General features: G+C 36.9%; 1 long non-coding RNA gene across 1 annotated transcript; it reads right to left on the bottom strand.

The window, feature by feature from the left end:
* Nucleotides 1-13,548: 13,548 nt before the first annotated feature.
* Nucleotides 13,549-14,688, bottom strand: LOC147476813 (uncharacterized). The gene is made up of 2 exons (XR_015207168.1): nucleotides 14,020-14,688; nucleotides 13,549-13,926 (listed from the first exon to the last, which is right to left on the bottom strand). It is a non-coding gene; the product is annotated as an uncharacterized LOC147476813 (long non-coding RNA).
* Nucleotides 14,689-15,137: the final 449 nt, after the last annotated feature.

Raw genomic sequence — 15,137 nt, 5'->3', positions numbered from 1 at the left:
ATGATAAATAATTTATAGCACTATTTCCGATGAAAAAAATGTCACTAATACCCATTTTAACATTTAAAACCAACAGATTAGTAGTGACGATTTAAACATGCCAAAAGGTATGTTTTTGGAATGAAATGAAAACATCGGTAATAAAAACGTCGGTAAAAACCCTGTTTCTTGTAGTGATGGGACCATTTATCCCACAAAAAAATACAGGACTCAAATACGTCATTGTAGCCACAGATTACTTCACCTAAATGGGTTGAGACAATCCCACTTGTTCAAGTCAAGGAAGTCAATATCATCAACTTCATATGGACCAATATCATCACAAGATTTGGTCTACCCCACACCCTCATCATGGACAACGGAATCCAATTTGCTGGCACACAGGTCAAGACATTCTTACAAAAGTGGCGCATCACTCAAGCATTTTTTACACCTAGATATGCACAAAGCAATGGCCAAGCAGAGGCCACAAACAAATCCATCAAAGAGAATCTCCAAAAGAAGTTGGAGAGCAAGAAAAGTCAATAGCCAGAACAACTCGAGAACATCTTATGGGCATACATAACAACTGCCCGAGCCAATACCAACGAGTCTTCTTTCACACTTTGCTTCGGAAAACAGTCATACCATCAAACTTTAATTACAACCACACGTTCTAATATCATCGAATCAGGAGAAAATGACAACATCTTAGCCAAAGAAATCGACCTCCTAAGGGAGCGAAAAGAAACTGCTGCAATATCCCTAGCTCGGTATCACCAAACCATCCAACGATCTTACAACAAAAAGGTTGTCCCAAAATCTTTCCAAGTTGGCGACCTAGTTCTCAAAAAGGCCTTAGCACCAGCCAAGCTTAACCCAACTTGGGAAGACACATACATAGTTCACAAAGTCGTTGGAAATGGAGCTTACTGGATCAAAACTCAGCTCGGTGATGTGTTTCCCCGACCTTGGAATACAATTCTACTCAAGCATTTTTACCAATAATTTGTCTCCAGATGTATCAATCAATATGAATAAAATTTCATCAGCATTCCACGTATAAATGTTATCCTTGCATTATATGAGTACCACGCATCTTGCACCCGCTGCCCAATTTGGGATATCAAAGTATCTGACCTAACACCAATGCCAGGGTTAAGCACGACTCAACTATAATTACTACACAAAAGTTAATTATCAATCAACTCCAATGCACGGTCCCCCAAAAGGACCAAAAATCAACGTAACACCAATGTCAGGGTTAAGCATGATTCAATTGTAATTGCTACACAAAGGCTAATTATCAGTCAAATCCAATCCAAGGTAAAACCAAAAGGACCACAAGTTAACTTTAAGCCTTTGAAAGGGTTAAGTTTGACTCAACTATAATTACCACAGGGGTGGGGGACCTCTAAAACAACCTCGCTTACCAACCAAAAAAAAACTATAATTACCAATCAAAAGCTAATTATCATTCAAAAATCAATAAGAAGTTCCCCCAAAAGGAACCACTCAATCAATACACACACCTAAGGACACGAAGAAATCTAGGTGCCAACTACGCACATCTATTAGGTTGTACACAAACACCTACGACCTACAAGCATCAAACGATCTAACAAAGTATGACAGGTCGTCAAGTCTACTACTATGCAGCACAAGTCATCAAATAACAAAACAAAAAGCATAGAAAGCAATCACATTCATACAAAATTCACACACAATCTAATTTCAAAATAAGGTAACTAATTTAAATATTTTTTAATAAAATTTCGGTTAGATACTATAGGCCCCCAGGTTATCCTGGGAAAACGACCTCAGCATCCCCATCAAAAATAGAAGTTATCAATATCAACAAAAAAATATAGTTCAAAAACTTCATCCATCATCAATCAAATTACAAGAAGAACACAATCAGTTGACACAAGGCAGATTCTCCACATCAAGGGGTCCAATTGGTAGCCCTCTTCATTAACAGAGCCACTAGCCAGATCACCACTTGCATTAAGCACTTCAAAAACAAAGATCTTGATTAAATTTTGAGTAGCTAGAGCAGCATCCAGGTCGGTTGGTAGATCAGATCATCTACTAGCATCTACAACAATACTTTCTACAGTTACTGTTGTAGCCCCACTTTCAACAGATCTTTTGATGGTTTTGTACTTACGTTCTAGTTACATATAATCATCCACCAGAACGTAGATATCACCACTCTCTACCAGATCAACCAGGTCATTGTATTCATTCTGAGCTCGTTCAGCAACAACCTATGATTGTTTGCTCTCAGCAATCCAGTGTGCTACCTCCACCCTTGAAGCATGATAAACTGGAAAACAATAGTTTTACCTACTCTTAACTAGTCATGCTATGAATAAGTAAAACTAAAGCTATTTACTACTATATAATCAAAGTTATCTACTCTCGTTTATCGTGCAATATGTGGAGTAGAGAATTCGTTCCACTCTTAGTTTATTTAGACGTGAGTTTCACTAGTTCTAACAATTCTAACAAAACTGATGAGAGTAATGGATTGTAATTATACTAATATGGCAATTAAATACTAATTAAGATGTTTTAACTTATACTATAGCAATCAAATACTAAGATCTGAATATGGAGAAGGAATTAGGGGATTTGATTCCACTTAGATAAATTCCTAAGATGCTAGTATAGATTATTGCAATCCTAACCAATAAAAATTAAGTAATTGATCCCTAATTATTCATGGCAATCTTTACCAACTAATAATTAGCATGTGAGGAAGTTCAACCCATTCTCATGGCAAATAAACTAACCTACTAGAGTGAAACTCTTAAATGTAATAATTCTAACTAACACATCAAGTCTTCATTAAAGCTTCATCAAACCCCTCTAATGAAAGTTTAGCTAGAAGTCATTAGACTATCATTAATATAGAAATAAAAGAAGACATAATGAAGAACTATCATTAATATAGAAATAAGAAGAAGACATAATGAAGAACAATAACTTGGATTTTATTAATCTAATGGAAAAGAGTTTAAGAATTGAATCTATATTAAAGACTACCTATTGAATAATCAACTAACTTAAAACTAATGAAAGAGTTATATGAATTAAAACATAGGTGTCTAATTAAGTCAATGAATTAATAACTAAGTATAAGTATTAAAATCTAAGTAATAACTAATAGGAATGGAGGGAATTATTCTAAAAACTAAAACTAAGTATCTTTAGAGTTATGCCTTAGTCCCTTTTATTTGTTTTTGAGAGTGCTAGGTTTACAATTTGATCTACTTTAATGCAAGTCTTTTGGAGCCATGTTTTGGGCCATTATCTTATTTTCCCAAATCAATTACCCCAAAACCTAATTATATATGTCTAAAAAGGGATTTTCTATTAGAAATCAAGGCCCAAAATATCGATATCGATTAATATATTGGTGTACTCAAAAACCAATATATATCGGATATATCCATTATTTTGGTGACCATTCCAAACTATTTAAAATATCGAAAATATCATATATATCGGAAATATAGGAAATATATCGAAAATATATTGTAAATATCGGATTTATATTAAAAAATGGTCAAAAAGTCAACCGATATATATCGGATATATATCGTATAACTAAGGTTTTTAGTTTTCTATATCTAATTATCAAATATTTGAAACCAAAAATCAAAGTTTTATATCGGAAATTCGATATATAACCATCTATAAGAAAAAGGGTTCTATAAAACAAACCACTTGGATATATTATAAGACCCTCTTATAACTTAAAAAAACGATAGCCCCGGTTTAGTACCAAAATACCGATATATATCGACGATATATCGGATATATCGGTGATATTTTGGTCCATGTTAGAAATTACTACAACAGCCTTTTCGTCTACTTTTACTTCTCTGATTGGGTCAAGTTTTAGACCATTCGAAAGCTCTTTCCAAGCCAGTCGTTTTGACATATAATAAGCCTAATTCTGAGGTCTGAGTCTAAAGATACGGCATGTGGAAGTTCTATTGACGTTTATGCTCTTTTTCTATCCGCGTTGACTTTGACTTTTCAGCTTTGACCGGGTTTTAAAATGGCTTTTTCTCCTTGAATCTTGGCCTTTAATCATAGAACTTCTTAGCAACCAACCTTTGCTCTTTTCTCTTGCAAAAGTGACATATTTCTTCACATATTGGTCTTCAATACCTAAAATACACAAAAGCACGTAAACAGTACTAACTCTTATTTATTATATATATAATTGGTCTAAATGTAATGTTATTAAGGGGTTAAAACTATAGTTTTGGGCTCTTATCAAAGCGTCAAGATATGGCTACAATAACGCCACCTTCCCAGCCAAATCCCTGACCTGAGCCCTCAGCCCCACCACTACAGCCCGTTCAACCTCTTGCACAGCAAGCAACTTGTTATAAGCCTCTTTCACAACCTCCAGCTCCTTCTTGTACTAGTCAGAGATAGTTGCCATCTCTCTCATCTTCCTATACAGTGCCAAAACCTGACAAGATAACCAAGTAAGTCAGGAGTCAACATCACAAAGCACAAAACAAATCATAGGTCGGAGATATACTTACAAAACATATTGAACGATCCATATCTTTCAAGTTCGCCTCCAAATCCTTCACAATCTCCAGCTGATGCCTATCTCCATCTAGGGCAATACTCTCCAGCAACCCATTCGCAACTAGTGAATACTTGAAACTACAGTCCCTATTATTCACCAACCACATCAACCCACTCACTGGGTCATAGTAGGTGACCGTTATATCCAGAATGTCAGACTCACCAACCTTATCACCTTGGACCGCACTCCCAGACCCTTTACACTTTTGGGCAGTTGGTTCAGTGTCACTAGCTTTCTTCTTGCCTCTAACATCAGCCACCCCAACATCAACGGCCAGCTCCTTCAGGTGCATCCTTTTCAAAGGAGCCTGACCTGATGAAGAACGATCTTTCACCATAACAGGTCGTTCCTCAAACTCAGGTCGGGTCCTCTTAAGCCCCAGCTTAAGCCGCCACCCTTAGTTCACCTTTTCATCTGAGGCCTGCAAAATAAAGTGGGAGCATCACCACCTCCACAACCCCCCTAACACTCTCACCCACCTTCGCAGGTCTTCTAGACACAGGATGGCTACCAGAGCCTCCTTTAGCCGTCCTAGCACCAGAAACAGGCCCCCTTCTCTGATCCTCTTGATCCATCTCAGTATCCAAGCTAGAGTCAGAGATGTCAAAAACTAGCTTTCGGGCCCTTTTCTTCTGCTCAACCTTCTTCTGATTGATCTTCTCACCTCCGCGCTTCTTGAAGTAATGTGCAGCCTCTCCCAAGAGAGATCGTTTCTCCTCCCAACTCAAGCTAGCAAACTCTTCTATAGCTTCGATGTTCGTACGCCCACGAATAGCAACCTCTGCAAAAACAAAATAAAGTTGTTAGAACGTTCAAAACATCAACTACCCTACATACACTAAGACCTATAACATAATGACCTACCATCCCATTTTATAGTATAATTCGCCAACTCCCAGTGAGAAGGACAATAATTACCCACAACTAGTAAGGGCCTACTCCCCCAATCCTCCTTACTTACACCCACAATCACAGCAAATTTACCTTTCCTCACTTGCAAACTAAAATTCATAATAAACAACCTCTTCACCAAAAAATGCTCAAGCACATCTAATAAACAGATGTTATGACCACTATCATTCAACAAATCCAACACATGAAAAACTCTCCAACTATTCCCCACGAACTAACAAGGGGCCTTCCCATAAAAGTTTAAAAACTTCACAGTAAGACGTGAGAACGGTAAGCTCATCTCAGCCTTCAATTGACCATAACAAACCACAACACCCCCATCCCGAGGAACATAATCCAAGCCAGACACATTCCTCTCTCTACTCAGGTCGTATACAGTCAGATCGGAGTCCACCCAACCAAACTCCTCCCTCAAAGCAATAGTACAATCTACCGACCCAGGTACTGCCTCCTCAGCCATCGTCTCCAATGAGGAGGACGATGACACCTCATTTCCACTACGCGCCCTAACACCACCATCTCCATCACTCATAGTTCTCTCTCCACTGATCCAAGGCAACTTCCCCACCTAAACTATCACTAGTAATCACCATGACAAAAGCAAAAAGGAAAACAAAAAGATCAAATTTTTTAGATCAAAAGAGACGCACCTAAAAAAGTTGGAAAGTTTTGGTTTTTCTTTTTCTCTACATTTTTCTTCCTTTGTGTTGATAGAATGAAGAAATGGAAGACCAATAGACCCTAAACCCTTCAGCTGCACAAACCTTGAAAAAGCCAAAACATTTTGCATTCCTCAACAAAACATAATCATAACAAACTTACCTTGCCCACAAATCCACCACGACTTGGGCCCATGGATCAGATCCAACAGTTCCCACACATTTTCTAAAACTATTCAAATAAACCAACTGTCTAACATGTGTAAAGAGCTTTTTTTTATCTTTTCTTTTCACACCATAGCTGTCCAAAAAAATAAATAAAATAAAGGGGTTGTGTAAGTACCCTCCATTCATAAACATATCATTACAACACATGTGTCAATACACCAGGTCATATCTTCACAGCTCGTATATCACCAGGTCGTACCATGCTAGCAGGACGTAAACAACGCCCAGACTCAGGTCGTCCCAAATATCAAACACAGCCATATATGGAAGCAAATGATCCAGTGTAATCTTAAAGCTCAGTCAACGCACCAATCAAGGAGACATTTACTTTGTAACATCAGAAGTAATGGCGAATCATCAAGATAGCACAAAATATGGATCTACACTTGACAATGGCCTAGAGCAAATAAGGAAAGTCAGCTCAAACATCTATAAGTAGAGAGGGATGAACTACGTAAGGCTTGATTCAAGTTCACCCAAGAAACTTGATACGTATGTAACTCTTATCCCAAGAAAAAGTGCATCCATTCCCTATCAACTTTAACATCAGGTCATAGATACAAATCCACACCTCTACAGTACTATACCGTACAAGTGGAACTGTGGAAGTAGTGGGACCTTGGAGAAACGAGCCATGCCTTTTAAACAAGAATATCACTGAAAAACAACACAGGTATATAAAAAAGAGGTTTATAGTTGGAGTGCAGTTTGGCAAAAATAAATTGATGACTTGTCCAGAAGTTTATAGTTCATACATATATACATTCTCGAAAGCAAATCAAGTGGACAAGGAGTTCGATGGTTTCTTCAAACAACAACATTCTTTTAGGGCAGTGTTTTGCAATTTCAAACCAAATAATATTTCAATTTTCAAAATAAAAGAAATGGTATCGAAATTTTAATATAGTGTTGGAAATTCATTTGGAGTTGGAGGTGTTAGAATTCCGATAATTCCAAAATCCCAAACGGCAAAATATTGCCTTGAAAGTTGAAATATCAAATTCAATTTTTGAAGATTGGGGGCGTAAAAATAGCTCTCGGCCCGGCCCATAGGGTGAAAAAGCCCTCATGAATGTTGAGGGCTGGTCTAGCCTTCATCTTTGAGGAAGAGTACGGGCTTAGGTTTTGAAGCATGAGGGCGGCCCTCACAAGGCCCGCATTCAGGCCTGCAATTGTAGTATTTTGTTAAAAAAATACATATGCCACTACCAGAATTTTAGCAAATTAGAACGGATGGGGACGTTCCTGTTTGGTGTGTGCCAAAAATCAGCAAAAAATAAGCTACCAGATTAGTAAATTTGTTCATATATTAGGCGGACCTAACAGGAATGACTCTAGTCCTTTCCAAATAGGAAAAAATGGTGTAGTGTACTATCATGATATATAGTAGAAATGTAATTTTATATTATAACGGTTGATATATATAAATTTAACAGTAGCAATATAAATCATACTCTTCTTCTCTATCCTCTTGTTTTCATATCACACAAGATCAAACTCTCACAAATAATATTTCCTCTTAATCCACTCTCTAAATATTCTAAATAAGAGTTTAAAAGAGTAATCAAATACAGCCCAACCCACAATTCTCTAAAGATGGCTGAAGTGTGAGCAAGAGCAATTTTAGTATTGGTCCATGTCAGTACCCTCCACTCTCAACCACTCGTGGCAGACCACGTGTCCAGACTACAATCAGGTCGTGCATACGACCTAAGGTCAGGTAGTCCAAACGACCTAAGAAACGTAACCGCTGGAAGCTAGTCAACAACATCATTAATGACAGATCATTATTTTGTAATGCAAAGAGTAAAAGCAATCATCAAGATAACGCAAAAGGGGGATCTACGCCTATAAAAGGAGGCGTCTTCTCCATTCTCAGAGGGAGACTCACATTCTCTCGATCTCCAACTCAATCACTCAAGATGAACTACGTCTGACTTGATTCCAATTCATCAGAGAACTGGATACGTAGGCAGCTCAGAACACCAACCTGATTTCAGTCAAACATCTTATACAAACCCTATTCTCCGAGATTGTAAGGTCATGACTAAAATGTACCTCTACAATCCACATAGGCCCAACCCTCACTACATAAGGGGGCTGGGCTAACCCAACGTCATGAGAGCTTCATGGTTTGAGAGCCAACCTAGCTCAGCCCATTTTACATCCTTATCGAAGATAAGAATATAAAATAAACCAAATTCGGTTGGTCTAATTTAAATTATTGATTAGTATTTAGCAATGAACCTGCAAAACTTATTTTTATTTTTGTAACCCTACAAAAGAGAAATTATTCGAAATAGTCTATACCTGAATTGGGGATCGGAAGCTTCATAACTATGATTTGTCTTGAGAAGCCATTTTTTCCAAGAGTTGTTCCACTTGTTCTTGTTTGAACTTTAGTTTTGAGTTTCTATATATATATATATATATATATATATATATATATATATTATATAAATATATATAATTTTTTATAGGAAAGCGAGGTTAAAATTTTCTATAGTAAAATTATGAAAAATGGGTGCGTAAATCCCGTACTTTAGGATTTCAGAATTTCTGATCATTTCGATATATTCAAACTAGAATTCGAAATTTACATTTTTCATACCTAATATTATTTTTTCCGTTTCTACAAAAACCAAAATATTCAGCGGAATTCCGAGATTCCGTTTGAAATTACGAACTATATATGGTAACACTAGTTTGAATAAGGGTCAAAAATATCGTCCGATATATCGATATACCAGATATATATATATAGGAAAATAAGGTACCCAATATAAATATATGTGATATATTGGTGCCAAATATTGAACCATTTTCAAGACAATATATATCCCATTTTCCAATATATATCTTTATATCTCTGATATATATCGTTTGACTTTTTGACCGATTGAACATGTAGAAATGATATTGAAGATGTAATTAACATGGATGATGAATATGACACAATGAGTGGAGTAGAAATTCTGATGAATGCTCGACGTTCTCAAGCAACAAGACCTTCAAACCCCAATGTATTAACAATGTAATCTTTTAACATTTGTTTTTTGTTTTTGCCACGGTATCTTAGTACCGAACTTTATAATTTGAATGTTGGTGGGAAATTTGTATGCAATTAAAAAAAATGGCAAGTGGGGCATTGAAAAAGGGCATTGAACAAACTCATTATATGGTAACGAGATATCGTTTCTCAAAGCCATTTTCGGTTCACATTGCTATATATTGTAGCATTATTCGGTATCGTGTTGCTATGTTACGGATTGTTTCCTGATATTCTTTTGTCGTTTGTGTAGATTATCTTTGTAACATTTATAATAAACAAGTTCATTTAATATTAGCATTTTCTTTTCATTATAAGATGTTTCACAGCTTGTGGTGAATGTGACATGCAAATTTACTACATAAGAGATATGAGTTTACGGTTGGCTTAAACTTTGAATTTTGATGAAGAAGTATTGATTGGATTTAATGACCTATTTATATGTGTCACAAATCTTCAATAGTCGAAAATAAATGATAAGTTAGGCACAATGTAGAGGAAAAGAAATAGGAAATGTTGTGATTATTAAAAGTTCACATCAAGCGACCGGAAATAGAGTACCAAGGGTGATCTTAGTTTGTGAGTGTGGTGGAAGTTATCGGTCCATAAGAAGGCAAAAGAAGCAAAGAAGACTCTAAGAAAGATCGGAACAAAAAAAAAATGGATGCCCTTCTGTATTAAAAGGAGAATTTCAGTGAAGAATTTCCGATAGTTAGAAAATCATTATTGTTGTTTGTGGTATTCACAATCATACCTTGTCAAAGACTCTAGTGGGCCATTCTTATACAAGATACAAGGCAACTACTCACATGTGCAACAAATCTACAATGCAAGATACAAGGCAAGATTGATTGATATGAGGGGCAGAACAAAAATTCAAAAGTTGTTTGAGGTACTACAAGAAGAAAAATACTTGAGAGAAGTAAGATATGACCAAAACACTAACGAGATAAAGGAATTGTTCTGGGCTCATCTGGACACAACTCGATTAGCTATGTTGTTTCCAAGCGTGTTTATGATGGATGATACATATAAAACCAACAAGTATCATTGGCCGTTTCTATAAATTGTGGGAGTGACTTCTACATGGAAATCATTTACGGTGTGTCAAGTGTTGATGCAAGCTGAGAAGGAGGTAGATTTTACATGGGCATTGAAGAAGTTTCGCGACTTATTTGGTGGCAAGACCCCGTCAGTGATCGTGACAGATAGAGATTTAGCAATGATGAAAGCAGCTAACATAGTGTTTCCAAACTCATATAAGCATTTGTGTAGATGGCACATTTCCACCTGTGTGCTTGCAAAATGCAACAATTTGATTCCAGATCAGAAGATGATAAATCAGGTCGAAATCAAGAGGGCTTAGGTGGTAGCATCACACGCGAAGGAAGATTTTGTCAATAGAAATGCCTCATTAGAGAAATATTTTAGGGATCGGTTGTTCCACTCTCTAGTTTCTTATCTCCGTGACACTTGGTTGCATTATAAAGAATGATTTGTAGGCTATTGTATAGACTAACACCTACATTTTGGTAGTACGATTACCAGTAGAGTCGAAGGCTCTCATGCTCTGCTAAAGAGGTCTCTAGGAAAGTCGTGCACCCATGATTTTCTAGGTATGTGGTCCTTGATCCACCCACAACTAAATATCCAAATGACAAAAATCAAAGCTTCATTTGAGAGAAGTTTGTTACAAACTAAGCACAAGCACTGGATTCCATTGTTTAGTGAGCTCAGAAACCTAGTTTCAACGAAGGCATTGGATTTGATTTTTAAAGAGATGGAGAACCACATGGAAGATGCTCGAATGGATGAGAGTAAGTGCCTACATCTATTATGTACCACCCACGGATTGCCATGTGCACACGAACTCGTTGCACTTGATAGAGAACAACGAAGTATTCCTTTGAGAGAAATTGATAGCTTCTGGAAAATTTTATCTGATTCTCCTAAAACATCATTTCGTGTTGGTCCCGATTATAGACCTACAATGAATCTTTTTTTAAAAAGGTTTAGAAAATCTTCGGAAGACCAGAGAGGATTTTGGTTAAGAGTGTTATGGAGCTTGCGTTTCTGAATCTACATGGATAAAGCCGCCGAATAAAGGAAGCCATAACCAAAGGGCATTCGGGCGGTAGTCGAATGTTAAAAGAAAGCTTAGCACCGATGATGAAAATTCCTCTAAACATGATCCATCTGGTTTCGAGCATTCCCAACGTGAACACGAAGAGTTTTTCGAGTGTTTCTCTCCTAAAAAATCTAAAGCTCTAAAACCATCTACACCAATCGAAAAGCCTTCTCCAAGATCATCTACACCAATCAAAAAGCCTTATTCGAAACTACCTACATCAATCAAAAAGCATTCACCAAGACCATTTACGCCAATGAAAAAGGCTTATCCGAAACCACCTACACCGCCAAGGAAAACTAAACCACCCACACGACCATCTACACCAGCTTATACCGTACATGATCCTAAATATTATAATTTAGATATTTCGGAACAAATGCACAAGTACTTACAATGGTGAAAGACGTTGAGGGTAATGGAAACTGTGGGTATATAGCTTTATGTGTTGCGTTGGGACAACCACAAAGTTAATGGCCATGGATGAGTAGTCAGTTGCTAGATGAGCTTCACAACCACCTTGCATTTTATACCTCTGTCTTCAGTTCATTTGTGGGACTCATGTTAGAAGAAATGTATATATCATGAAAGTGGTCCCGCCCCTCCAAATAAATGGATGAGTATGTATTTTGTTAGATACATGTTCTCGTCAAGATTTGATGAGGTACTTGTTCATTTAGGGAATCCCTAGTGCTATTGTATCCTCCTGCTACAATCCCCAGCAGATTCGGAGAAAATGAGGAGAGTTTTGGGTATAGCTCATGTGCATGGATGTCATTATGTAAATATTGAACTTGTAGAAGCATGTCCGGTTCCCCCACCAATGAAGCAATGGTGGCGACATCATGAACCGTTAGTGACAAATTGGGCTTTAAGGCTAATGCCAAGGGTAACGGCATTTGGGTCACTGGGCATCCCCCAAGTTGTAGCAGAAGATACCTACGATGGAACACCGATAAATATTGATTAATGAATGAAGGGACTTAATGAATCTAGCTAATGTAATTGTAGTAGTTGACTAACTAACAACTTTCATCAATTGAGCACCAAATGTTTGAGCAATTTGTAAACTTCTCAATGAAGACAGTGGGTGCTCTAGTTCAGGCAAGGCGAATTTTCAGTCGTTAACTGGCTACCGCTTTACTATTACAATTTTCAACAACTGAACACCAAACTTTTGAGCAATTTTCAGTAACTAGATACCATTTATCAAATTAGGGATACTAAAATTGAGTATTAGTAATTGGTTACCGCTTTACAAATGCAATGTTCAGCAACTGAACACCAAAATTTTGAGCAATATTCAGCACCTAGATACCATTTATCAAATTAGCAACTGGATATCGAAATTGAGTTTTAATTTCGGTAACTGGTTACCACTTTACTATTACAATTTTCAGCAACTGAACAACAACATTTTGAGAAAATTTCAGCAACTAGATACCATTTATCAAATTAGGGATACCGAAATTAAGTGTTAGTGATTGGTTACCACTTTACAAATACATTATTCAGCAACTGAATACCAAAATTTTGAGCAATTTTGAGCAACTAGATACCACTTATCAACTTAGCAACTGGATACCAAAATTGAGTTTTAATTTCGGTAATTGGTTACCACTTTACTATGCTTGCACATTCTGTAGAGATATTCTGTGTGTTTTTCCTATTTCAAGGCGTGAGTGATAGAGATATTCAACCAAACGCGGCAAAAATGTCTCAAGTTTCACATGGCTTATACCTAAGTATCAGGTCTAGGAATCTGTCTCTATCATCATGAAACCATATTATTGGCTAACTACACGCCTACATCCACAGTACCATTTGCTTCTAGCTTCATTATCTTGTTCTTAGTTGTCTACTAACTAACGCATCTTATGCTTGAACCTATTATTTCATATTTTGAAACGTGTTGCTGGAGGTGGAATAAGTAAATCAAGAATAATCAGAACTGATAATACACTGATGAACATTGCAAAAAGTGCACTTGGGAAATTTATAGCAGCAATAACAAAAGCCTATTTCAAAAACATATCCATTTTCTAAACTAGGCTACAAAACATATCCATTTTCTAAACTTAGATCCAACAAAATGAAACTAAAAGAAAAGCGTCCAGAGATTTTGTTGTTCAAGGCTGTTGTTATGCACTTGGAGATACTTCACTACAGGGTCCAGAGATTCAAACTGGGTTTTTTAACAATGGCAAGCCTGTTAGTCTCAAGCAAGGTCAGGATATCACCATTTCCACTGACTAATTGATGTTTAGAAGGAGCTCGTCTAGCCAAAAAGCAAGAAGATCGTCCAGCCATGTGAAAAAAGTATGATTGGGAAATGCTCATATATCCATGCCTATAGTTATTGCAAAAAAAATTATAGTTTCAGTACACACTTGTGAATGCAAAAACAAATTGAAAAAGTAAAAATAAATTAAATATTAATTACCTGCAGAAGAGTCATAAACACTGTACTCTGTCTTTTCTTAGCTTCTGTCGTGACCCCAAGGTTCTTGTATATATATATGGCAACACTGCTACGCCCCAAGAAAAATCTTTGATATCCTTGAACTTCATAAGTTGCTTTAAGATACACAACTGGAACGACAACTCCGGACTGGTCACAAAACACAGTGCAACCAAAGAAGAACAAAAGGTATCCTCTAACGGCACGTTCAATTTCTTCCTTACTTGATCCTTCATCTGTCTTCTTCTTCCCTTTTCCCTTTCCTTTCTCAGTCTTCTTTTCCATTGCCTTCTTCTTCTTTTGGGTCTTTCACCTTCCTTGCCAAATGTTTCTTAAACACTTCTAGCTTTATTTGTGTGGTGGTTCCTGGCATCACTTTATCGATCAATTTTTTTTCTAACCCAAGACCTTCAAGGAGCAAGGTTAATTTTCACCTCAGCATTCGATATTTTCAACTAACCAAACACTGGTTTTCCATTGATAAGAAGGTTAAAAATTTGTTTGACGTCATCCAAGGTGATGGTCATCTCCCCAAACGGAAGATGAAAAGAGTTGGTCTCTGAATGCCATCTTTCAAAAAAGGCATAAGCCAACACCGAATTCACGTGTCTATATACACCAGACACCAAACCATGTAACCCGGTAGTTTCTCTCAGCTTCTTGTGGAAACCTTTACATTCATTTTCCAATTTCCACTAATCCAATTTGGCCAAGTGTTGAAAGCACCTTATAACACCACGTTCCTGAAATAAAGACAACGTATTATGAACTCATGAAAAGGAAACGACGAACGACATGAATTACAACTATTAGTTAGTGGTTTATAAAGACCAAAAGACTTAATTATCAATGCATTTAAATTGCCTTTCCAATCCATACATCGCGAGCCACGTGACATTGATAACCATACAAAATGGAGGAGTCCATAGGACCACCACAAAACTTTCCTTCGTTAGCCTGCAAGTCTTTAATTTGAGCTTTACCTTTTCTTTTTTTATTCGCTCCAACCTCCTCCATTTCCTTAGAATGATCACCATCACTTTCATTTTCATCATCATTGTCAACATCTTCTTTTATACCCTCACCATCGATCGACATCT

This window comes from Coptis chinensis, chromosome 9, assembly GCF_015680905.1.
Source record: "Coptis chinensis isolate HL-2020 chromosome 9, ASM1568090v1, whole genome shotgun sequence".
Classification (NCBI taxonomy): Eukaryota; Viridiplantae; Streptophyta; class Magnoliopsida; order Ranunculales; family Ranunculaceae; genus Coptis; species Coptis chinensis.
Note: the sequence above shows the minus strand (reverse complement) of the source record. Positions and strands in the feature narration are given on the sequence as shown.